This window comes from Mauremys mutica, chromosome 1 (genome assembly GCF_020497125.1).
Source record: "Mauremys mutica isolate MM-2020 ecotype Southern chromosome 1, ASM2049712v1, whole genome shotgun sequence".
NCBI classification, from domain to species: Eukaryota; Metazoa; Chordata; order Testudines; family Geoemydidae; genus Mauremys; species Mauremys mutica.
In genome coordinates, this window is record NC_059072.1 from 34,191,273 (window position 1) to 34,218,250 (window position 26,978).

The 26,978-nt window shown below is 37.6% G+C and overlaps 1 protein-coding gene across 2 annotated transcripts in view; it reads left to right on the top strand.

Moving 5' to 3' along the window:
• Nucleotides 1–26,978, top strand: part of TAFA5 (TAFA chemokine like family member 5) — a 606,797-nt gene that overhangs the window by 154,211 nt on the left and 425,608 nt on the right. The window lies entirely within an intron of this gene.

The following is a 26,978-nucleotide window of genomic DNA, read 5'->3' on the forward strand; positions in this document are numbered from 1 at the left end:
TTTCCCCAGCCTTGGATCTTGTACTAGGATTTATTGATTGTGAAATATGTGCTTAATTGGGTCAATAATTTTAAACACTCTATCAGCACTTTTGCATTACAGAGTCTGCTTAAAATAGTTGCAGGATGTTCTGGTATAGATTAACTGATCTTGGTTTATTGATTTTTGTCAATGTTCAGTTTATCACAGGAATTGACAGCTAGAATAAAAAAATCTTAAGTAGATTATTGTCAGCTGACTCTTCTTGTGGTAATATAAGAATCTGTTTAAATGTGTGGTTTAGGTATATTTAAGTACTTCCAAAGTTATAGAAAGAACCCTCTGGATTACTCACTGCAAAAGAGAATGAATATTAAAAAAAAAAATCTGGCAAACAGCTGCTACTTGAGAGTACCTCCAAAATAATGGCATTGGATTTATCATATGGCTGATTTTCATTCCCGTTGGAAATAATATCACAGTATCAGAAATCAGAATATTAGCATTTATGACTTCACCAGCGATAACATATATGCCTTCTACCAAACAAATACTTCATTACCAGTGTGACGCTCTGTACCTCCGGGGAACACCCTACACCTCCATGCTCATCTTTATAAAATGATTGTGTGGTATCCAATGCAAAGTTTGTCATGTTGGGTGTCTTCGGAAGGCTTGTGATGCGCTGAGCATGGTTGTTATAGTGATGTTATAGTAATTGTTACAGTCACGTTATAGTAGTAATATAGGTTATAATTTCATGTATGTATTTATGAGGCTGAAAATGTATCCTCATGGCTTAAAGCAAGCCCAGGAAAAAACTCTCCAAGAGCAGAGAGGCAGTTCACACCTCATCAGGGCATGTATCAGACAAACATAGCCCAGCCTCACAGGAACAAAGGACACTGGCCTAGGCAACAACAAAAGGATCTGTTAGACTCTCAAGTGAGTCACCCCCGTTCCTTTGGTCAGTTTGGGCCTGCAATGAGTTAATGCTCACCTGACTCCGAAGGGCGGGGGGAAAGCCAAGAGGGGAGAAAGGACATGATGAAAGGGATAGACATTTGCCATGCTCTTCCTCTTTCTTCCACCTACATCTACAGACACCATACCAAGTAACTGAAGCACTGATCGAAATGGAGAGCCTGGCTGAAGGGCAACCAGCCAGCCTGTGGTGAGAAGCATCTAAGTTTGTAGGGGCATTGAAAGTGTTAAGATCAGCTTAGAATGTATTTTGCTTTTATTTCATTTGACCAAATCTGACTTGTGCTTTGACTTATAATTACTTGAAATTTATCTTTGTAGTTAATAAATCTGTTTGTTTATTCTACCTGAAGCAGTGCGTTTGGTTTGAAGCATGTTAGAGACTCCCCTTGGGATAACAAGCCTGGTACATATCAATTTATTTGTTAAATTGATGAACTCATATAAGCTTGCAACATCCAGCGGGCATAACTGGACACTGCAAGACGGCGGTTCCTAGGGTTGTGTCTGGGACCGGAGATATTGGCTAGTGTCATTCGGTTGCACAATCCAAGGAGTAGCTTACATGCCAGAGGCTGTGCATGAACAGCCCAGGAGTGGGAGTTCTCACAGCAGAACAGGGTAAGGCTGGCTCCTAGAGTCAAGGATTGGAGTGACATAGCAGATCACCGGTCTGGGTAATACCAGAGGGGAATGTCACAACCAGGCATCAGGGCAGCAATGTTTTTTAAAAGATTTGGCATAGGTCAGACAGGTTTGAGAATGATTAATGTACAGTGAGGGACCTGGGACAGGAAATTACTGAGAATATAAGGATGGAGATGGGAAATGTGTGCTCCTTTTTGAAAATATTTTCTTTCCTCTAAGAATGGATGCAGCATGTTGCAATAGATTTATTTTGAAAATGTGTCTTTATGCATACTACATGCATCTGACGAAGTGGGTATTCACCCATGAAAGCTCATGCTCCAAAACGTCTGTTAGTCTATAAGGTGCCACAGGACTCTTTGCTGCTTTTACAGATCCAGACTAACACGGCTACCCCTCTGATATTTATGCATACTGGTTCTGGATTTTGACACTAGATTTCTAAATGACACACAGATCCTGTTCAGACTCCAAAAGTGATAATATGGACATGTGACAATGTACTTTTTATTTAAGCTTTTGGAATTATGTTACACTCGCAGACCAGGGAATGTTTTAAAACTGGAGCTGTATTAAACTCAGTATCTTAAAACCAAACCAGTGTAGCTTGCACAATTCCTATCACTGCTGAATATCTCTGCAGCACTCCACACTCTTCTAGGACTACCCCTGCTGACCAGAGCTGTCTTCCCTTTGATCTCATGAGGAGAGCTCCAAGCCTTTCACCTTAACAGGACAGGGTATGCCATCCAGTTTTTAAATAAATTCATGTTCATGTTAAAATACTCTAACATTCATACATATTAACTTAAGAGTGCTACAGTTTGAGAAAGTTTGCTGAAAAGCTTCCAGGCATCCCTAACAGTAATGAAATCATCACCATCCTATGTTTTATGAGGTTTTCCCATTAATTCCTTTTGGCCTAGAACAAAATACTTTATCAAAATGTTATATTATTAATACCACATACATTATACATTTTAATCTGGTACCTCCATGATGTAAAATGTTTTCTTTAATAAGAATATATATAAAACACACCTTTTTAATGACATGAATTAATTGCTCTTGAAAGAGGCTTTTTAAAGACACGACTAAGATGGTATTATAGATTTGAAAAAATGAGACCAAAACCACAGTTTTAATGAGAATACAAATGAGAATTGCTAAGGTTCAGTGAAGGTCATAGCAGCTTCATCATCAATTTATGTCAGCAACTACTCACAAGTTAAAAAATGAGTATTAATGAAAACGGTTATCGTAACAGATTAGACCACACCATTGTGATTGCTCTAGAGTTTGCCCACATGTCTAAGACTTATCACTTAAGTTATAAAGGCTAACAAGCATTGCCTTCCTCCCCCAATGTACCCCTTGGACACTTTAATTGAATTGCTATGCCATGGTACATTTTCTGTCTTTGTCCAGATACTGAGGCATGTTGTGCCATATTCACAGAGTACTTCTATGACCCATGCAGAGGTGCTGCTCTATCTATTTCTGCTATACAAGGTTATTGTATGGTAATGCAGCTTTATGCATTGTGATTCAGTTTAAGCTGATTTTTTTCTTATCTACAGATCCAGTGGTTATCTATGTGGACATTGTTATCATCTTTCATTTGAAATTTATGTAAATTAGCATTTTAGATTATTTTTATGTGGGTTATTCATGGCGATTCTAATAATCTGTTGTAGTCCTAAGGTAATTGCAATTCTTTTTTTTTAAATTTTTTTTGTCATTCTTACAAATAAGGTGCAAGTTTATTTAATCTTTCAATTTTCTTTCACCACCTCTTTCCCTCCTTTAAATAGCTTGAGCGGTACTTGTCAATTTCCTTAGTACCTGCCCCCCTCCCTCACCACACACACACACCTACATACTCTCCAGTTGGACTGCCTGGATTGCAATCAACAATTCCCAAAGACTCTCTCAGAGAGATCTGATCAGATTGTCAGCAATTCTTGCAGCTTCCTCCTACGCACATGTTTGAGCTGGAGAAAGCGAGCCTGTGATCCTCACTGCACTGTGCAGAAATGAACACAGTAACACCAAGTAAAATATTAGATTTGTTTAAACAAGCTTTATCATGTATATTCATCATTATCTATATATGGTAGGCATTCTCATGGTCTGTTTTAAAAATAATTTTTTAATAAGTACCATATCTGTATGCAATACTTGCAGAAAACTCTTTATACATAATTTTCTAATAATAGAGAAATAATAGAGTTCTCTGTACTTTAACATGGAAGTTTTAATATAACTCTTTAATTAAACTTCACCAGAGGAAAAAATAAGATTTTCAAATGCCTTGAACAAACATTCAGTCACATTAAGTTTTAGAAGCATTTTACATCTACATCTGACATCGTTACACATAAGTGACACTGTAATATGAAAAAAATATTTTTTTCATATGCACAACTTTATACAGGCCATGTCATCGAGTGTAAACTACAAAATGTAGATCTATCTGTATCAACAGTAGTAAGTAGTTTTCCATTTCTCATTTCCCTTTAGAAAAACCTCTGTAATGAATCTAGAGAAACATCCCAAATACCACAGAATGCAATGATTGACATTGTTTGCTCAACTAGAAATAACTTTCTGTGAAAGAAAATTCTTCACATATATATCTTTACAATACACATTTACTGTAAGTGCAATATATTGCATCAAACATATCTTTGTTTTGATTTCAGTAAACAACATTTACATCATATTGAATTCCACCAATACGGAAAGCATACTGTATTAAGAACTGGAACTGTTATTTAAATGCAGTACATTTGTTTCAATCACAAACTTAGTTTTGTCCTTCTAAAAACCTCAAAGATATTTTAATATATTAGAAATGGTGTATACATTTTAATTTCACAGGTTGTTTTTTTTAAAGGACTACACACAGCCAACTGTGGTGCAAACCGCATGTTTAATTTGAAACACCTTAGATACAGTATCAATGGTCAGCTAATTTTTGACTAATTCCAAACTCACATTGCATTGAACTAAAAATAAGTTTCTCTTGTTGAGAACTACAAAGTGAATATGGTGAGTGAAAACATTTTTCTTTCCTGGGAAAGGTGCAATTAAATTCAAGGAAAGCTGAGAAAAAGGAATGTAGGTAATCCACCAGTCTAGCTGCAAAAGTAACATTGTTTAAAGAGCTGATTTTCCACAGAAGAGTCATCTTTCTGTAGAGATGAAAATAGAGAAGAGACAACAAATCAGAGAAAAGACACCTACGATGTTAAACATTGCAATTTTGCAATGTTTTGTACCTCTAATTATTTGACAAATATTTCTCCAGCTGCTGCAGAACTGTTTTGCAAGCTTCTTTATTCTGAAATACACAACCCTAGTGTTTAGAAATGCACATACATTTACACTGCAATCACAGCCACAAGTCCTGTATATAAATAGAAGTAAACATAATTTAGAATGGAGTCTACATTCCAGTGATCTGGCACCAGGCCACCATAAGGTCTCTGTTAATCTTCTCCATTTTATTGCCAAAAAAAGTGGAAGTGGTAATGGGGGAAATTGGCTGGGTGTGTGGTGTATTGAAAACTGTTTGAAAATTTCAAGCTAGCCCTTCAAATTTCAGGGGGTATCTACTCCTGCTTTGTTTTGCATGACTTAATTATACTTCCTATTTAGTGTCTTAAACTGACAGTAAATTCAATAGGGTGGAAATAAATTGTTTTTCTTTATTCATTTGCCATGATTTCTCATTAATGGTCTAAAACATTTGTCAGCATCATCCATGATAATAACCCACAGGTGGATGTTGTTGTTTGTATTACAATAGCACCTAGGAGCCCTAATCATGGACCAGGATCCCGGTAGGGTATTCTTTTTTTATTTCATCTTACTCCTTGTGATTCGTCATTCCACCAAGGTCCTCCACACACTAAGGGAGTGGGAGATGGTGGTGGGCAGAAGTGCCTTCAATATGCTAGCAAAATATTTTCCTGGTTGTTCTTTACATAACATGTGGAGGTGTTACCCCAAAAATTGATTCATGGGCATTCCTAGAATGACCTGCCTATTGCTCCCTTAAGTTGTCCTTTTTGAGGTTTCAGTTTGTGAGGTTGTTAAGGAAACACTAAAGGACACAGATATGACCTGATAAAATGATTGACACAAACAGTATTTTTTTTCAAAACAAAATATTTTTTTATTAATGTAACTAATAATCCCTAGTACAACAAAAATAAAAAAGTAAAAATCAGACACAAATCCCTTACTGCAAGTTAAAGAGATCCAAACCACAACAGTGTTCAGTTAAATGATTCTAAGCCATGCACTTTGCTACAGGTGGCCAACCTGTAAAGCACTGACAGCAATTCTTAATTTATACTTTAAATTCTTCATAGGCAAAATACAATTAAAACACACACATTTCAGGCATACACACATCTACTGTACTATACAATAGTATACAGTAAACTTATAGTTTAAAAACTGACACGCTCATGCTATCCATTGATTCAGGGAGTTTTTACAAATGTTGCGGCTTGCTGCTGCTACTGTAGCTTTTCGTTCCCAGTCTGCTCCCTTTCTCTGTTTGTTGTTATAGTTGCAGCTCACTTCTGGCAATTTCTCTTGCTCCGTCCTTTTGTTTCATTGTTGCGGCTGCTGTGGATATTACTTTGTCTGAAGCTGCTGTAGCTGCTTTCTTCAGCAGCGCTTTCTTCAGAGTCTTTCCGAGAACTCTTCGGAGCTCTTCTGTCCTCTTAGCTAGCCTTCCGATCTCTCCCCAGCAGTTCTTCCAGCAGCAGTTCTTTCTGGCTCTTGACTGACTTCTGCCTGTTGGCAGCTGACCTTTACACTGTCCTATTGGGACTTCCTTATATACCCTTAAGCAATTACCTCATTCACACATGCTCAGTAACAGCCATTACCTCAGAATTATGATTGACTGCTCTGATCTTTAGAACAAGTTGTGACCAGTATGGATGAGCTGTGGCCAGCCAGCTAGTCAGCTAGCTGATCTTTCTCTCACCCCGTACTGCACATGCTCAGTAGCTACCTACTGGTATCCATGTACATGCTCGTTGCCGTTGTTGACCTCAGAGCCATGATTCCTTTGTCTGTCCCTACAGCTCATGCTCCAGATTTGGACCCTTTCATGGCCATACCTTATTTTATGTTGTTTTCACTGTTGGGCATGCTCAGCCGAGATTTCTCAGCTCTGGTCATGTGACCTATATCATCCATTGGCAAATGACCTGCAGTTTTCAGTGGTGAAGTGACTCCTGCATATTCAAGAGAGAAGCCTTAACACAAAATGGGGGTTAAGAATTTTTTTGGTATCAGAGGTGCTGCTTGCAAACTACACTGAGAGAATTCCGTGAAATATTTGTCAGGTTGTAGTCTCCAGTGTTTGCACCACTGGGGTAGTAGTCACTAACCCATACCTTGCAGACTAATCAGCATCCACTGGATTGTGCTCCTGTCTATAGGCAGTGGCGATACTGGTACATCAGCAACATCCTCAATGATAGTGCACTTCAATTGTTAGGGCAAATATCTCTGAGAGCTCATTGGAATCTGACATAACATTTGTTTACACCTCTAGTATCGCCTTGAACTATTGGTATAATTGCCTTGGAAAGGCCTCGGATGGAGAACTCTAAATTTTTACTAGGCGCTGCCATGGTAGGTACGCTGCTCAGCAAACCTTCTGCCATCACTTCAGCAAGCTGTGTTCATTGACAGCTGCCATTACATGACATGGAGCCTATATCCGTCTGCAAGTACAAAGAGTGCACAGTTGCACCTGGCACATATACCTAACTAACTGTTCTTTCTTGAGTCAAAAGGCTCTTTGATCAGCATTGCCACTGAGATGAACTCAACAGCTGCCACATGCACCAAGGGTTCCTGAGATGAATCAAGCTCCATAAACGGGACTGGCAGATTAACTTCTAATGATATTTCCAGCTTCAGTATAGGGGTCATGACTTGATCTTCTTCACTGTGGAAGAAACATCTCCCAGACGGTTTCACCTGCAGAGGTGAAGATAAAATATTAATACAAGAAACTGTACTCTAGGCATATTAGTAGACAGAGCATGTATTTCTCACACTTGTGACAAACTGCTTACTGTCCTGATTACTGAAGGTGAAAGTAATACATACCAGCAGAGGTTTTTCTACATTTTTCAGAATGGTTCCTTTGTGAGATGCAGCGCTCAGAATAGTTTCTTTCCTTTTTAGCAGTGGCCAAGTTGGATGCTGTTCCTGTGCTCTTTCTTAGGAACTTATCTGTGTTGTTCAAACTCCATTTTGTCACCTATCAATTAATTAGAAATTTCATGGTGCTAGGTTACTTTTAACAATCTTTCTGAATGCTTTTAATTATGTGTTGTTATTACAAATTTGATGTTTGAATTTGATGTGCCCCCCTAGATCTCTATCTTTTCCTTTATGGAGCCTTAGGGGATATGCCTTGTTTGGAACAGCTTCTCCACAGTCAAACAAATCTCTATCCAATAGTTCTCTCCTGACATTGTTCACAAACTCTCTGAAGGATATGAAAGAAATAAGGGCTCTTTGGAGGTTATGAATGGGTCTATGTGGGAACATAATCAAATTACAAAGAGCAGCTCAATTTGAAGGCTAGTTTTGAGAGTCATTTCAAGTAAACTTCACTATTCAGAGACTTTTTATTTGTGTTGACACTAATGAAAATGTTCATTTGATTGGACATTGATGGTTAGTTTATATCAACCATGACCTTCGCAAGATGTCTCTTGCATTAGCCATCTAACTCCTACAATGTCCAAGATTTCAACCAAGCTGTGCTACTCAGAATAGCAGCCTCAAAACCACCAAATCCTGAATGTTCTTGAAGGAATTGGTATTTATTTGACTACATCAAGACTGAGATCTCTGCTTGCTTGGGTTCTATTTGACAGACCTGGATATAGAAATTCCCTTAGTTACTTGATACTGTGTTACCACATGAAGGGAATTAACTTCAAGTGCCAATACCTCTGTATGTGAGCAGAGTTCCTTCATCATGGGAAATGGCTTCAGATGCCAACACCTCATTAACTAGCTTGTTGACTCCCTCTGCTTGTGAGCTGATGTCAAACTTCAGCAAAGTGGAAATATAAATCCTGTTAAGGTATATGTCGTGCACCAAATCATGCAGCTCATTTTAATAATTAAAGTACAATTAATTGCCATTGGTACAATTGTTGATTCCTCTCTGCCATATCAATAGATGGTCAGGAAGGAATTAACCTGCATTGTATCACTGAGTTTTTGTTAGCAAAAAATAATAAAGATTGCCCGTAAAGTTTCTCTCATTAATATACTGTTCTAAACAATAGGCTTGGGACAGGGTAGCAATAGGTAGGGCAGGGAAGCAATTTCACAGGCAATATTCTATTAATAGGCCACTGACATAAAATACTCCACTTTCTCCCTGGATTGTTAGCATGGTATAACACTGTAGAAGGAATTTTGGAGAGAGATTGCCATGTTGTGATGTCCACAGCAGTGGCTTCTGGATGTGCCATGGGATGCCAGTACTATTAAAGCACCTGAGTGATACAGGCTGCTGTCTTTTTACTTATAATTGAGATATGATTTGAAATTTTGGCTGTGAACTTATTACCAAGTATGCACCCCACAATCAGAAGATACTTAATGGGTACATACATTTTGTGAATCATAGATGCACAGTATTTTGCTAGTAGCATAGTTTCTCTTGCTGTCTGCTTTTGCAAATGATAACTTCAACATGAAAGAATTCTGCACCCACCCACCACTACCAACTAGAGAAGTTAGACTGGGTCTATTATTCTATTCCTGCTGCTGAACATATATGGAGTGTTTTGAACCATGTGCCAATTTAGGAACAGTTGTCTTGATTACTTCATGTCTTTAGAAACCCTGGAGGTAACCACCCTTGGGGAATACATTGTTATGCCTCATTATTTTTTACTGCAGAGAAAATCATATGCAGCAAATCTTGGCTAGTTTTAGAAGTAGGATGATAGAACATTGGGGGGGGAACAATTTTGGAAAATTATAGAAATTTGTCCCACTTATTTAAAAAAATGCAGAGAAGTCAGTGAATAGCTTTTCAGATACAGATTTTCTATTCATTAAATTGAGCATAGTTGACTTTTTTCCCCCACTTCCCTTAATTATAATAACTATACATACCACAATCGGCACTATGGTTTCCCAGGACAGTTTCCAATGATTCTCCCCACCCAACTGCCTCTTCTTTCTTTGAAGTATTTTCATTTTTTATGCATTAGATGTCTTAAAGCATTTTCATCTTTAAAATTTTGAGTTACAGGAGGGGATGAGGGTGTACTGTCAATGGTTTTCAGGTTCCCAACTAAGCTCAGTATTTTTCTGTCACTCAATGCATTTTAATTCATACTGACACACTTTCTTATGCCTGTTCTTTTTCAATGATATATATTCAACCAAACCAATACGTATACACACAAAACAATGTATTTTATTGAAACAAGTGAATTTACGTTGAAACCTATATAATGTTCTTCAGAACAATTTGTTTAAATTTGTATTAAGAAATTCAGTGTGAGTCCAATTAGTGCTTTTAATTTGTAATGACCAAAGCATATCAGTCACAATCAAAATATTGTCTCTAAAACAAATATTTTCTAAAATTATTTTTGACCTATACTTGTTATCAAAACCTTTATCAAAGGAGTAATCTGATTCTCAGATTAGGATTCATCTTGCATTCAATCTGACATTGGTTCAAGAGCCTGTCCCTCAACTGTATTTGTGTATAATTTAGATCACTAATTTTAGACCAAAATTTACTGTTGTTCTGAGTACACAAACCTGGTGTCATCCCATGGTTTATGACTATTAGTTATTGACATCACAAATGCAGATTCTTAGAATTTATGTTAAAGTAAGCTTTATGTTAAATTAGATGTCCATATATGTAATGATCAAAAGAGGTGTACAGGTGGTTTTGAAATAATACAAAGATTAGAATTTTTATTAACCCATCTTTTGGTTTCTCTGGTCTGTGTAATGATATGCAAATAAGACTGTGGTAGTGAAACAATTATTTGAAACCTGTCATGCATACACAGGAGTACTTATTGCCATGATGGATTGATTTAAATCACCTTTTAATCATGATTTAAAAGAGCAAGCAAGGAAACCTTGATTTAAATAATTAATTTTTATTGTAGTTTGTATTTGTACTTTTTAGTTATTTTCCTTAAGAGAAGTTGATTCTCATTAGTTGGTAACCATGAAAAATATATTTATTTGTAAAAAATATAAGCTTTACACTACATTTTGTAATTCCTTTTGCTAACCAGGATAATATGCTGTATCTATACATACTTATTTAAACAATTGTATATATTAATTTACATTTATTCAGATACTTATTTTTTACATTTTTACTACATAGAAAATAACGAATGATGCATTTCTTATTTACTAGATGATGACTGGTTTGTTTGTTTTTTTTCTTGTGATTTGTGTCAAGTTTTATTTGTATGAAAGTTCAAATTCAGTTTTAAAATGCACAAAACAGCACTTAAGGGTGGTTTATTTAATAAAAGAATTAAGTGCTGAATACGTAAATGTTTTGATAGAAAAAAAAGTTTATCAAAACATTATTTCCATTTAAAACTGAATGATTTATTAAACAAATTAAGTATTATCTGTGATTAATTAGTTGAACTGATAGTTTTTGGTCACCATGTCCTTCAAGATTGTAGAACTAATATATCTTATTCTCTCACACCTAGTTTTTATTCATAGACTGGAAGAGGAACACAAGCTTTCCTGTTTCTTCCGCTCTCAGTTGGTTTTTTACATGGTGGTGTATCTGCAGTGGAAACACATGGGGCTTACTGCAAGGTGATGCAAGCCAGCTGTGTACTAGATGGACAGTTGAGACTGTAGTTGGATCCACCACATACTGCATTCATTGTGCTGCTCATGAATGAGAAGAATTCATGATGACTGTGCCACTGGAGACATATTGTCAAAGAACCTGCTTAACAGAGCCTGTCACCATCCTCAAAGTCTCCTGTTACATGGTTTTAAATTAAGCTATCCAACATATGTACATGTGTTTTGCATATGCACATATGTCCTTCTGGAGTGAAAGCTGAAGAGCCAAGGACTACATATTGCTGTCATTGCTACCTATGCACATGCACATTTTCATTCTTTATGCATCAGTCTCTTTCCACAATCAACTTATTTTTAATCACAGTAATCTTTGGCAAAACCAACTTCTTGTGGGTTCACAATGGCTTTCCTTTCTTGACTGCTAAAAGATCAGATACTCAGTCTTATTGTCCTCTTTGTGCTGCTCTAGTGGTACCCCAGGATAAAATCCTAGCTTAAAGAGGTAGCTGAGGATTTACCTTGCCCAGAGGAAACCTAGGTGACAAAGCTGGGGTGGCTGGCAATATGCCACCAGCTCCTGATCCACCAGATAGGTGTGTGGGGGTGGGAGCTTGGCCAGACCACTTTGTACTAGGGGGGAGGGATAGCTCAGTGGTTTGAGCATTGGCTTACTAAACCCAGGGTTGGGAGTTCAATTCTTGAGGGGGCCACTTTAGGGATCTGGGGTAAAATCAGTACTTGGTCCTGCTAGTGAAGGCAGGGGGCTGGACTCAATGACCTTTCAGGGTCCCTTCCAGTTCTAGGAGATAGGTATATCTCCATATATTATTATTATTATAATCAGAAGCAAGCAGAATGGCCCCGAGCAGCTTTTACTGCTGCTGGAATTTGGATAGCCGTGAAGCTGCTCTGATTTGTGCTTGGGCTGTGGTTGGACTTCCAACCACCAGAATTGGAGGGGAGCTGATGGAAAGCTACCCATCTTCATACCACGGTTCCCCGATAGGTGCATGTTATGCTGCTCTGATACCCTTGAGGATTTGTTCCAAAATAAGCAAATATACTTCAGGCTGGATTGCCATAAAAAATCTACAGTGGATTTGCAACCTTTTCCAAGGTAGCCTTGATGGGCTTTTATCGCCACATACCAGATTTCAGATGTCTGCAGTTTTCCTGAGCACACTCAGGTAAAATCAACCCTTTCTCTTCTATTGTTTCATATAGATGGCTAAAATTATCACCACAAGAGGGAGTTATGATATTTCCAGTATATATATTTCCATTGTAATATCAAAAGGGGCAAATATAAATTCTGTTTAGCTGTTATTTTTCACATTTTTAAATTTCACAAAGGTGCTGCTCAACATAAACATTCAATAAGACAAGTGGACAGTAACTTCTGGACCATTTTTAAAAGTCAGCCTAGAGTCTTACACATATTTAGTCTTGGCATTAAGCCTGGACTTTTCATCTTTCTCTTGTCAAGTGTTGGCCTGGCCAAGCTAAAAAAGCAGAGTAGATTTTGATTTAGTTTTGCTCTCTAGGTACCATTTCTGCATCTGCTCCTATTCCCTAGCACATTTAAGCCGAGGCACTGCAGTGCATCAGACATTCTGCTGCAGACCTTCCTTTACAGTGCTTATAAGAAAGGAAGCATTTCAACACAGAGAAGTTTAAAGTTTTGAGTGAAAATGCTGAACAACATGTACTATCTATTTAAACAGTGCCCTCTCTCTATAACACTTGTTTAATTAGCTGATTTGCACAAAAAAACTTATTTTGCGTGCACAAACAAATGGTAAGAACTCTTTTAGTTTTTGCAGTAGAACTGACAGTCTTTATGACTTACAGTTTCATGTGCCAGCAACTTCAAGCACCTGAATACCAATTTAACACTTGTATTTTTGTAAAAGATAATCTGCTTTCACCGCCATAAACAGAAAGTTTAATAATATCATCAATATTTTCAATCCATTGCAAAGTACTACTTTATTACATGTGCATAACCTGAATTTGAATAATTTTGCTTTTGCATCCTTAATCTATTATGAATTTTAGATACTGAAAATGAATGCATTACCTTAACTTTTGAGTTGTTTAATCAACTACTTAACTATTAGTCATAGTCAAGGATTTAGAAATAGCTCTTTTCTGTGATTATAGCTAGACTTGCATCATTGTGGTGCTGAAAGGACAGCTCACAGCAGAACTATTATCAAACTAGTGTCTCCTCAGAATTTATTATTTTACTATAAAATGTAACAGCTTAAGTACCTGAGATGTTGAATTTATCATAATTTACATATTTATCCTTGTATTCAAGTATTAAAAATAAATTAATAAGACATCTTAAGTGATTACTTGCAATTTTTCTGATTAAATCTTGTGAAACATATTACAACATCTCAGATCTTACAACAGTGGACTTCATGGGGACAGTGAGTTTTTCTCTAAGGGATTCCTGCTTTGGTGTTTTAGTCCAGTGAGCAAATTAAAACACTAGAAAATCTCCCTTTTTCAGCTATAGCACCAATTAATGGCTTGGCAGGTCACTGTCACTCAGTTTCCCTTCAAATCACTTGTCTAGCTTCATCATATAAAATGATCTTATCCTGTCATGTCACTCAATGATGAGAATTAACTAATCTTGAATTGGACAAAATAAGGTAGCTGAATTACAGTGAGGCAATTAATACTTTTCTCAACATCTTTACCTAGTCAGTAAGAATTTCAGCTCGTTGCTCTGGTATTTTAAAAAAAGCTTGAAAAAAGACTCTTCATATATTCATTTTTCACATTTTATACCCTTTACATTCCAAAACATTAGTCCCCCAATCCAGCAAAGCATGTAGACATGAGTTTTTAACTATAAGCATGTGAGTAGTATTGAGAGTAAGCATTTTCTTCAATGGGACTTCTTCGCTTAAAGTTAAAACTAATGACAATGAAGCAATATCTAGTACATGGAACAAGGGAGCTGGGACTGGGAATTAGGACTCCTGAGTTCTATTCCTGGCTCTCCCACTGACTCACTGTATGACTTTAGGTAACTCACTCACCCTTTTGGTGCCTCAGTTTAACATATATATTGAGAATGTTTAAAATATTATGTATGTACCGTACTTTTTGTGATCAAATTCGGACCTTAGATACATGGACACAACTCCAGTGGGAGAATTGCATATCTGTGAGCGAAGTTTGACCTTGTAAGCTTATAAAGTGCTTTGAAGTCCCTGAATGAAAGTTGCAATACTATTAACATCACTGCTTATTAAGGTTTAATTATTGAAATGTCTGTAATAGCTTGTTGTCTCTCATGTACCATAGTTATAACCTTCTAAGTTGAAGAGCTTAATTGCTTTCTCTTTCCAAATTTAAATTATACTGCAAGTTCATGTCTTAACCCTCCCCTCTTCAGCCGTCCCCCCCCCCTCCACCACCACTATTGGGTTACTTATAGAAATGCACTAATTTTGTGGCCATTTTGTAGATTTATATATTTGTACTCTAATTCAAACTCTCAGTGGTGTGACACTAAAAGAACACATCTTGCTGAGCTAAACTTGCACTTATTTACTAATTATACTTTTTATTGTTTCTTTGAAATCTAAATGATTTCATGTAACTACAAAGTTCTAGTAACTAGATCAGATTTCTAAAACTCCTGACTCTTGAGCAATGCATGTTTTTTTTCCCAGAAGAAGGATTATTTGTTAAAAATCTCTGTGCTCTGAGGAATTGTTATCATTTCATCAAATCCATAGGTTCATTAAATTGTTGGCTCTGTTAAGGACTGAAAATGTGTCCATTATATATAAGCACTATTCTGGATCATTTAATGCTTTCCGGTTAATATGTCTGCATGATGATAAATTTCAGTTTATGAGCCAAATTCTGCTGTCTGAAATACAAATGTAAACCTACTGATTGCAAACTCTCAGTTCTCTAAGTTTAACTGAGAGCTTAGTTTGTCCCTCATTAAATTACACCGTTATTCTTAACAAGTCATGAAGGGCAAACAGCCAGCCTCTTGTTGTAAAGACAAAAATCAAGAGATACATCATAGTACATGCCAATAGGACATTTTTTTTGTAGAATTTAAAAATGTGCCAGCAGGAGAAAAATATCCTGATATCAGAAATCATTCAGAGCCCCAATGGGACATAAGCACATGGGTGCATCCTCATCTTCTGTGCATGATGAACAACAAGCTCCTCCATTGCTGCCCCCATATTCAGTATCAGGTGTGTCCCATTTGAGGTGCCATTGTTTCAATGACCTGTGGCCCTACAATTAGTGTTGCCACCTTGTGCTATCACAAAGAGGCTCAGAACTGAATAGGTTAACAAAGATTTTTTTCTCAGTCATTAAGTCAGCAGTCTGATCTTCAGCACAGCAGGCATTCACAGATTCTTCATCTGGAGCCTATTTTAAAATCTTTTTTTTTTTAAAGAGAAGAAGAATAGAGGTGTGGGTAAGGCAGTGTACTGACACTCAGGGATTTGGGTCTTGGCTATGCCACAGACTTGCAGTGTGACTTTGGACAAGTCACTTAATATCTCTGTGTATTAGCTAATAATACCTCTCTACCGTTGTGAGACTGTATTAATGTTTGTGAAGCAGTCTTTTTTGTGATGGGATCCATATAAGCACTTAGAAAGTAATGCAATCCATTTTGTAACCATGTGCATCTCTCTAAGCAAACCTTTATTTCTGGAAGTTTTTCATAGCTGCTTGCAAATAAATCTTTTTTTTTAAATAATGATAGAGTTAGGCTAAACTGCCTTTCGGTGTGCACTTTGGCTTTAGTATTCAGAATAGGTGTAAACAGATATGAGTTCAAGAGCAATTTCCAAAGCAAAGACAAATTAGTTCCACATTCACAGATTTGAATGGAGAAGATCTCCTGGGTCATCTAATTCAAAACATGGAAGAGGATTTGCATCTGTATTTGTCTCCCCAATGCTATATCTTCCCTACTTTTAAACACTTCTCATTACATTGCCTCCATTACCTTCTTAGGCAAATCATTCCATTGCCTAATTGCCTGCACAACTAAACAGTTTGTTCAAATGTCTCGCCTACATTTTTTTCCATTTTTAGTTTTATGCTGTGAGTTCTTGCTCTGCGATTACAAGCCCCTCTGTTTTTCTGTCTCTTAACTCTGAATTATTTGTAAACCTTTATCATTGTTATAAGGACACAGCAGCTAGATATGGAAAAGATCTTTACGTTTGTCTCCCAGCAAGGGCAGAATACAGTCCCTTGACTAATGATGGGTCATGACACCAGAAAAGTGATAAGCAAACTTCTTACAAAATGATGTAGTCTAATACTTCTCTACTATATGTTTACATGTAATCTTTCATATTATTTATCATTTTGGAGTAAACATTCTATAAAATAAACATAAACATGGAATGTGTCATAGCATACCTTGAGCTAAAAAGGGTAGAGTAGGTGTGCTGGGATGGCGATTGTGATGAAGAGGCCCACTGCTGGTTCACTTATATGTATCAGCAACTCCTTTCACGCCTCACAAACTCACTACACCTAACACATGGTTTTCATGGTGCTTATCCAAAAACAGTCTTACAAGGGATCGAATGAAAGCCAGTGACACATTGGTCACTAATATTGTGAAATTAATGTGTTAATGGAATTATGAATACTTACTGATATTATGCTTTAAAGACCCTAACCAAATGTAGGGATAAACAGGTTTTCTTCCAGACAGGAGGGAATCTAGTTATCTCCCTGCCTTTAATGCAAATTAAGTATTGGGATACCAACACAAAGGAAGCTGCATTTTCATACAAGTCAACAGGAAAGGCCAGGACAATCTAAAATCAGTATGGGAAGACGCCAGAGACTAAAGCCACAGGGGGTTCTCTTGTCACTGGGGTGAAAACATTGAGTTTTGGGGAAATATATGAAGCATGAAAAAGACATTTTGAAATCCATCACTGATGAACACTCTTGGTAGAGGGGTGTGATTCACAAAAAATCTGGATCCTGATTTGACTGAAAATCAGCAAACTCTGCAAAATGACTCTGAGGGTGAGAAACTGTGTTAGTCAAAGGATTGTAGCTTTCTAAATTTATGTTTAGTCTCTTAGGAAGTAGTACAAACCAATGGCAGCAGCTAAACTTACTTCCCTAAGGGATTTGGAAGGGTGTGGAGAATGCCAGGAATCCCAGACAAAAACATTGCTGTGTGAGAAAGGCTTGGAATCCTTGGAAAGCTGGAGAAATAAGGGAGGCTGACGTGGCATGCAGATTGGAAAGCTGGTAAATTCTGTCCTCCCAGACAAATAAACAGACGGCAGTTACTGATCTTACTGTACCCAAACAGCCCAGAGTCTTTTTGCTGCTGCCAGCCCCCCAGGGAAGAGAGAAGATGGAAGAGGTGATTTGAACAGGGTAGGTATGCTGGCTCACGCAGTTCCAATGGGTGGTTGGGCTAGCTCAGAGGCCATATCGTTGAATTCAGTGGAGTTACACCAGGATAAATTTGGCCCCTTACCATCTGCATCCCAAAATGGTATTTGTTTGTTTGATGCACATATTGGAATCATAGAATTGTAGCACAGGAAGGGACCTCGAGAGGTCATATAGTCCAGTCCCCTGCACTCATGGCAGGACTAAGTATTATCTAGACCAACCCTGACAGGTGTTTGTCTAACCTGCTCTTAAAAATCCCCAATGATGGAGATTCCACCACCTCCCTAGGGAATTTATTCCAGTGCTTAACCACCCTGACTGTTAGGAAGTTTTTCCTAATGTCCAACCTAAACCATCCTTGCTGCAGTATAAGCCTGTTTCTTCTTGTCCTAGCCTCAGAGGCTAAGGAGAATTTTTTTTCTCCCTCCTCCATGTAACAGCCTTTTATGTACTTGAAAATTGTTATGTGCCTTCTGTCTTCTCTTCTCCAGACTAAACAAACCCAATTTTTCAATATTCCCTCCTAGTACGTTTTCTAGACCTTTAATCATTTTTCTTGCTCTTCTCTAGATTTTCTCCAATTTGTGCACATCTTTCGTGAAATGTGGTGCCCAGAACTGGACACTATACTCCAGTTGAGACCTAATCAGCATGGAATAGAGCATGAGAATTACTTCTTGTGTCTTGCTTACAACAATCCTGTGAATACATCCCATAATGATGTTTGATTTTTTTTTGCAACAGTGTTGTTATGTTGAGTCATACTTAGCTTGTGATGCACTGACCCCCAAATCCCTTTCTGCAGTACTCATTCCTAGGCAGTCATTGCCCATTTTGTATGTGAACAACTGATTGTGCCTTCCTAAATGAAATAGTTTGCATTTGTCCTTATTGAATTTCATCCTATTTACTTCAAACCTAGGGTGGCCAGATGTCCCGATTTTATAGGGACAGTCCCGATTTTTGGGTCTTTTTCTTATATACGCTCCTATTACCCCCCCACCCCATCCCGATTTTTCACATTTGCTGTCTGGTTCAGCAAACCATTTCTCCAGTTTGTCCAAGTCATTTTGAATTTTAATCCTATCATCCAAAGCACTTGCAACCCCTCCCAGCTTGGTATCGTTCACAAACGTTATAAGTGTGCTCTCTATGCCATTATCTAACTCATTGATGAAGATATTGAACAGAACCAGACCCAGAACTGATCCCTGTGGGACCCCACTTGATATCCCCTTGCAGCTTGACTGTGAGCTACTGATAACTACTCTCTTGGAAAGTTTTCCAAACCAGTTATGCACTCCCCTTATTGTGAGCTTTCATCCAGTTTGTTATTCAAGTCTATTCCTGCTGCTACTGTTAAAGCAGCATACTCTCACCTTGTACATTTTTTTACTGGTTATTTCCCCCCTCTAGCCCACAAGTATGCAATGGTACACTTTTATCTAAATTAAATCTCATTCTCTTTAAGTGCACCCATCTCTCTACATCCTCCAGGTTGTTCTGCAATTGCAGTCATCTGTGGACTTCCTTTGAAATCCCTTGTATTTGGTATTTTGCACAAATGTGCATTTAAGTGAATCCTAGAAATCATTAATAATACTATTTATTTAATAGTATTGGGCCTAACACTGACCCCTATGGAATTCACTGGATATATCTTCCCAGACTGATGATATACCTGTAATTATCTCTATGGGGTAGATTTTTGGTTTCCTTGGCTGAGCAGGGGAATAAGGGGGAAAAGGTCCCCCTAGTCCTTGTTTGATCTACTGGTATCTTTGGGTCCAGGTCTAGTGTGGAACATAATCCCTGCTTTCGAGACACACCCATCTTCAGCAAGTGGGAGGAGAGGAGTGGAGAGTGAATGTATGACAGTCCCTGCTCTGCCATGCACTCTGGATAGAGTAGCTGGTCAAGTGCAAGAAGAAATTAAGTTACACCTGTTCAAGGCTGCAGTAACTTACTGAGAGGGGGAGCAATACAAAAGCAGGGAAGGAATGCACTTTCTCTGTTTCACATTCACTTTCTCAGGTTGCTCCTGGGTGAAAATGTAGGTGATACCCTACAGCCACGGCTGACCCTAAAGGCTTAATCAAGCCATCTTTTTTACATTCTGTCAACCAATTTGGTATCTACATTTCAGAAGATGCAATTTCTGTAGTAGTTTTGATGCAGAGATGTACAGAAAGCCGTACAAAAGTCTAAGATAATTTGACTCTTAAATCAGTTGTGTAGGAAACACAATTAACAATAATTATGTACTCACTACTAAACTTCTGTTCGAAAACAGTAATTTAAAAAATATAAAACTCACAGGATCCGTCCTTCTACTGCCAACTTTCTAGGTAATCATTTTTTTCTTTTTACTATGTAATAATTTAATCCTCCTGTGGGGAAAAATATATATATATTGCATGGTAAAACAACAGAAAACACCCCAAAAACATTCAAACCAACAATAATGTATCTTCCCTGGTTATTTTTATCTTCTTCAAAGATGGTAGATATTTCACATTTCGTTGCAGGGTAATCCTCTTTGATAACATTGTATTTGTTCACATAAATAGATAGTGATATAAACAGAATATTAATGTAGTTTGAACAAGAAGTTTACCAGAGAGCACCTGTCTACAAAATTCAGCTCAGATAATCAGCCAATCAGAAGAGAGAACCGCCACAAAGAAATGCAAATGTAAACATCTGTTTCTAAAGTTTGAGCATAAATTTCATCCGCAAAAGGAAAAAGTTAATTCCACTCTGAATTTTACATATATATTATTATTTCGATGGCTGCCGTATCAAATTCAGATGACTTCTTGGTGCCATCTTTACGTGAGAAGCAGCAGAGAAAATACATCAGATATTTACCAAAAGGATGAGAACAATTTCCTTATGGCAAAGTACATTGCAATAATTTTTCATAGTAGGAGGGTCAAGGGCTCAAATACTGATCTCATCCTCTTACTCTGATAGGACAACCTTATCGATAAGCACCTTGGTTCCTATGGTTTCAGTTTGATGCCAGTCGTACATTCTTACATCAACAAAACAACTTCTCCCTTGCTAATCTCCTGACTAACCTTAACTCTCAGGCAATAGTCTTCGATGTCCAATTAATCATAGCCATGCCAATACTACCTAATATTTCAGTTTACTACCTGAAATACACACCCACTTCAGTAACTTTTCTGTATTCTTGAAAGATAAAATCAGAGCAAAAGAAAAGTGAAATCCCAGATAAATGTCAGATTGAAAGATCTAATGATAAGGAAAGTATGTGTGTGTGGCGGGTGAGAGTGAGAAAGAAAGAGAGAGAGAAACAACTTTTTTGCATGATGTCTAAGGGAAAAAATAGAAAACAATCTAAAAGGTGGTTGATATTTAAAATCTTGGTAATTAAATTTTAATATTTAAAATATCCTCTTTCTTCAGCTGGAACAGAAAATTGATACTGGTTAGATGATTTTTGGCATTTCCTCTGCTCTAAATGCTAGGAGTAAATTGCCATTACTGATAGCAGTTTAATTGCTGTTTTCTCTTTTTTAAAGAATTCCCTGGTGTTCCATTAATATTTTGTGAAACAATATTTTCCTCTCATTGTTTCCTCATGGTAACAAACCAAAGTTGTTCCTGGATCTCACTTTTCTTGGTACTACAAATTAGTTTTTACTTAATACAGGTTGAGAATTAATAAAAGGCAATAACAAGACAGTTAATTTGTACTGTCTGTTGTTCTTTTGAGACAGATGTGAATAGTTTATCCCTTTCCAAAAACAAAGCGAGAGCCTTCTCCTAGTTTCAGTTGTACTAGGTATAAATGTGAATGTATTTTATAAAATTAAAGTGATCACAAAAACAGCCAAGTTTATACACACTATTCCCAGCCTCTTGCAACACACACACACAAAATAAGGAAAGACTGTGCAAATCTTATTTCTAAATGTTCAGATTTGTAGGTTGTTAGATCCCTAATATTATTTGAACATAATTTATTTTGTTTCATTTCCTTTTTCACTTTCAGAAGTGATTCCAATTGAATCATTTATAGATCTTCCATTCAGATTGTAACAGCAATTTTTGAATGGATAAATCTCAATGGCCTCAGGTGTTTCCAAGATGCTTTTGAGCTGGGTAAGGAATACATTGAGACTTGACACATCCTCAATGCACTGTGTTGTGGATTTAAAATATACAGTTTAAAAATCTCTCGATAACCCCATTATCCATGGATCATTCAGACAATAGGCTATAACTTGGAGCTCTAAAGGAATCTTAATCAACAAATTATTTAGGCTGAAGCCCACATGAAATATTTACATAAAAATATGGTGTACTTGCAAAAATAATATTAATAATCTAATCCACATGCATGGATTCATGAAAACTATGATGTATTATTTGCATACTTTAATATTTATTTAAATTGTCTTTTGTATAAAACCATTCAAAGTATAATATTACTGTTGGGAAATATGAAAATAATTTTGCAATGGCTCACAAAACAGCAAAGCTAACAGTCTCTGTGGGGCATTCTGTGTCTGTCCCTGCCTGGGTATGCAAGTGAGGTGAAGAGGACCCAAGAAGCTTCCTCTCTCTTGCTCAGAGACGAGCCACAATCTCTGCTGTTGAGTACAAAAATCCAGAGAGTCTAGGTTGTATAGTATGATACTAGACTTCCAAAAAGAGTGGAATAAAAGTGGGGCCATGATTCTGCCTCCTGACTCCTACCCTATTTAGAGTTGAGCAATCCCAGCATGTTGCACCATGTTAAGCAGTGTCTTAGCCTTTATTTTGGGATATGCTTTAACACCAGTAATCTGACCGAGTGACCCAGAATGCCTTGTGGAACTTTCACTGGTGTTGATTCCTTCCGTGCGCTGCTCATCAATGCAGGCTGTGGCTTAATACACACAATATTGCTCAACCTGTGGTTGGCATTACCATTTCAGTAACTGGTTTTTGTTGTTGTTTGTTAAATGCCAGTAACTTAGATGCTTCATTTCTTGTTGTAATTAAAGTTTGCTATTTTAAAATAGCGTATGCATGCATAAAAATGCTCCTGTTAGAACTGTAAAATCCAAAACTAAATGTAAGAGGACAATAGATCTTCATTAACTCTAGTGATTTATCTCTCACTATGCTGGTACTGTGATACATACAAAAACAAACTCTATGGGGAAAAAGGGTGTGTGGGGAGAGAGAGAGAGAGTGTGGGTGTGTGGGGGGGTGATGCTAACCTTCAAATTCTGACATTACCCCCACTACACATATACATGTACGGGCCTTCATTTAATTAATTCCTCATAGCACAGAGTCCCAAATTGACCCCCAGATTATTTTATAGGAATCTATTTCCTCCTGCTTGACAAAAGAAGTCTCATACTACTTGGTAATATTTAGCCAGTGAGACTGGATTAGTGCTTTACTTTTTTTAATATCTCAAAGATAGATTACATTTTACAAGCCATTCATGTTTAATATAATGTTTTATATTACGGAATTACAAAATTTTTGCATTTAAAAATGAGATACTTGAAGACCACTCCCTCCTTTTCTTATTTAAGATTGTGGAATAGAATGAAATCCTGAACCCAGGCTCAACAGTAACTTAATATTTTAAAACTTCTGGGGCGTATTTACTGCTGTATTACTCATTTTGTGCAGGTGTAGCACTTCTGAAACCCGTGAACTTGCACAGGCATAAACCTGGAGTGTAACAGTGGTAAATCAGGTCTTTTTTTCTTTGTTAAATTTTAATTATTGTTAATTTTGGGTCTACTTTTAGTTGTTTTTTTGAGATTTGAACTAACTCTTTTAAAGCTTTGCACTTAACATTTTAATCAAAGTGTTTCTGAAAACATTTGTATTTTCCCTTTTAGTTTACAAGAATCCAAAGAAATTTCAAACTGCTTTTTGGTGGTGGAAGAGTGTGGGGGAGCATTGTTTGGGATCTATTTTTTGACTGTTCCTAAGGGATTTGTATAAGAGATTTCCTTACCCAGCATTAATACCATCCAGCATGCTTCACATTTTACTAGGACAGCCACTCCCACAGCTGCAGCTGTGCACAGCACACTTCAATTGCAGCAGGACTGTGACAGTGCATCTGGGGTTCGTCCTAGGTATGCCATATTTGTGCAACAGCTCCCTTTCCCACACAGCAGAGTATGAAGAGCTGGGGGAAGGAGTCTAAAGAATCTACAGGGGCCGGATGGCTGTCCCTCATCATCAACCCTTGTGGTGTGCAGGGAAGTCAGTGGTTTGAACATAGCCATGAGGCTTTAGTCACAGACCCTGCAGTTTATTCATCACAGTTTTACCATCTTGTGGCATGCTGGGGCATCCTTATGTGGAACTGTGCTTTTCCTGCTCTCTCCACTTTACTTTCCCTACCTACCCTCAGACCTTTCCTATGCTGCACTGCTTTATTGTGTGTATCTGTAGACACTGCTGGCACCTTAAAACTTTGCCATCTCTTACTTTTACTCAATGCTTATTCTGCATGGCATTCCCCAGGTTATAATTTGGTTTCAAATACCATTTTAATTAGTAATACGTTTGGTGCAATGGAATTCTCATCACAAGTTGAACTAATACAAATTAAACCATTATATTTTAATTCAGGAGAAGCCTTAAAAAGATTTATCTCAACTTATGCAGAAAAGTCAGTTGAAATGGTGGAAACCACTCTTTTTCTTTGACTAATGAGACCTAGCATTGGATTTATTTTTTACACCTCTGATTGCTCAGTTGTTGACAGACACTTATTATTTTGAGCACCCCAAAGGAGTGCTGTGTACCAGTAAAGATATGGGTTGAGATTTTTCAAAGCTAGCTAGATTTACCCCCTAAACTTCCTTTACTTTCAAATGGGATTTGCGTGGCTAACTCCCCTTAGTCAGCCCTGAAAATCTCAACCATGGCCTCTTCCCTGAAGAGCTGATTGTATTCAGGGTAGAAAATCATTACCAATCTCAAACTAGGCCCGGATCTTGCAACTGGAGCCACCTGGGCAGCCTCTTACAGCCCTGCTTTGGCTTCAGTAGGCTCCTCCTGGATATAAGCAATCACCCATCCTATGACACAAGTGAGGGTCATAAACAAAAAAAAAATAGGGGAGAGGAAGGACAAAAGGCCACTGTAATATCAAAAATTACTCAGTAAGAGATGCACCCATTTGGATGGTTCTATCAAATTAATATTTTTTTTATTTCTTCAAATGTACACTGGTATTTCCAGGGAGCCATTCTGTGGTTTTGGCACCTAGCCCATAAATGAAAACACGTCATATAAAGGACTTCCCATAAACATCCATCAACCACTTCCCCTCATCCTCTGACCACCCCCTCCTCCAAAGTCTGAGTAGAAAATGTTTTTTTTTGGCATACCGCAAAAGTTAACAAATCTGCCACCTGGTGTACAAGGCACAGGGGAATGAGTTCCAAAGTCAAGGAGCAGCTTGCTACTATAGACTCACTGGGATTACGACACCAGTGCTTTTGGATCTGAACCGGCTGCCTTTTAAGTATTGGCTAAAATGTAAGGTGTTTGTATTGTTGACGTATAAAGCCCTAAAGGGGTTAGGTGGCTTACCTTAAATATTGCATCTCTTCCTATGTCACAGTGCCACCTTAAAATCAGAGAGTAGCCTAAGCTGGAGCCCCACTTGTATAAGAGATGGGACAGTTGGTGGCTATGGTCTGTGAGGGCCCCTTAGCTGTGCAGTTCACTCCCCATCCCCTCACAGTTTGAAGTATTCCTAGTTCACCAACCTTCACTGCATTCTGTGAGGCCCATTTGTTTCCCCTAGGTGGGAGGGATGTGGAGGACTCCTGTGGGAGACTGTAAATATCTAAGTATATCTTCAGCTGCTAAGTTATTATATATGTCTATTAGGCATAGTAATCTGTTTTTATAACTGTTTTTAAGTAGGTTGCAGAGTACCTAGTGGAAAGGATAGATTTTTTTTATAAAATAAGCATAAAAATATTACAAAATAAATAGGCAATGTGACAGAAGTGAGGAATTAAGGATTTGAATGATTGTAAGGGAGGTGGCTGGGTGGAAGGTGTTCTATGGTTACAGCATAGAAGAGGAAGGCATATGATAGTGTAGTTCTACTGCAACATCATAGTAAGTTTGCCTGGCATCTTGGTCATGTCCTGGTTTTCACTGCTCTGTAATTTAATATAATAATGAATGGAGATATACCTATCTCATAGAACTGGAAGGGACCTTGAAAGGTCATTGAGTTGAGTCCAGTCCCCTGTCTTTACTAGCAGGATCAAGTACCATCCCTGACAGATTTTTCACCCCAGATCCCTAAATGGTCCCTTCAAGGATTGAACTCACAACCCAGGATTTAGCAGGCTAATGGTCAAACCACTGAGCTACCCCTACCCCTCAATGTATGGCTCAAAGGCTCATTATGGGCTATAGACCCTTTCACCTATTCTTAGCCAGCTCAAATACATCCTTCATCAATAGTGGACAAAAATTATTTCCAACTGATGGCTGTTATGTGTGAAAAAGTCAAATGAGATCCTAGTAGGCAACAGTCCCCCTGACAAAAATCTACTGGCACAGTTCTTTCTCTATTAATAAAGAGAAGGAATGAGATTTAACCCAGAATAGAAAGTCAGGTAAATATTGTAGGGAGAAGAGAAGAGCAGCAAAACAGCACAATGAGTAAGAAGAGATTTTACAAATGTCTCAGAAAGAATTAACACTAGATAAAAAGTTGGCCCATTAATAAAGGAGGAGGTGATTATAGTGACTATTCTAGAATATGAGCTACAGAATCCCCTTTAAGAATATGTACTTTGCAAGAACAAATAAATACAAGTGGTCTGGATTGTCAGGAAATAACATAGAGCTTATTAATGTAGCACCCACTTAAGTGAAGTGAAGGGAAAATGGGAGGAATGTTTAGGAAGCCACAGAGAGAGAAAATTGTCAAAAAGACATAGAATGGTGAAACAGATGTGAACTTGTAATCTGATATGGTAGATGCATGTATATTATGTCAT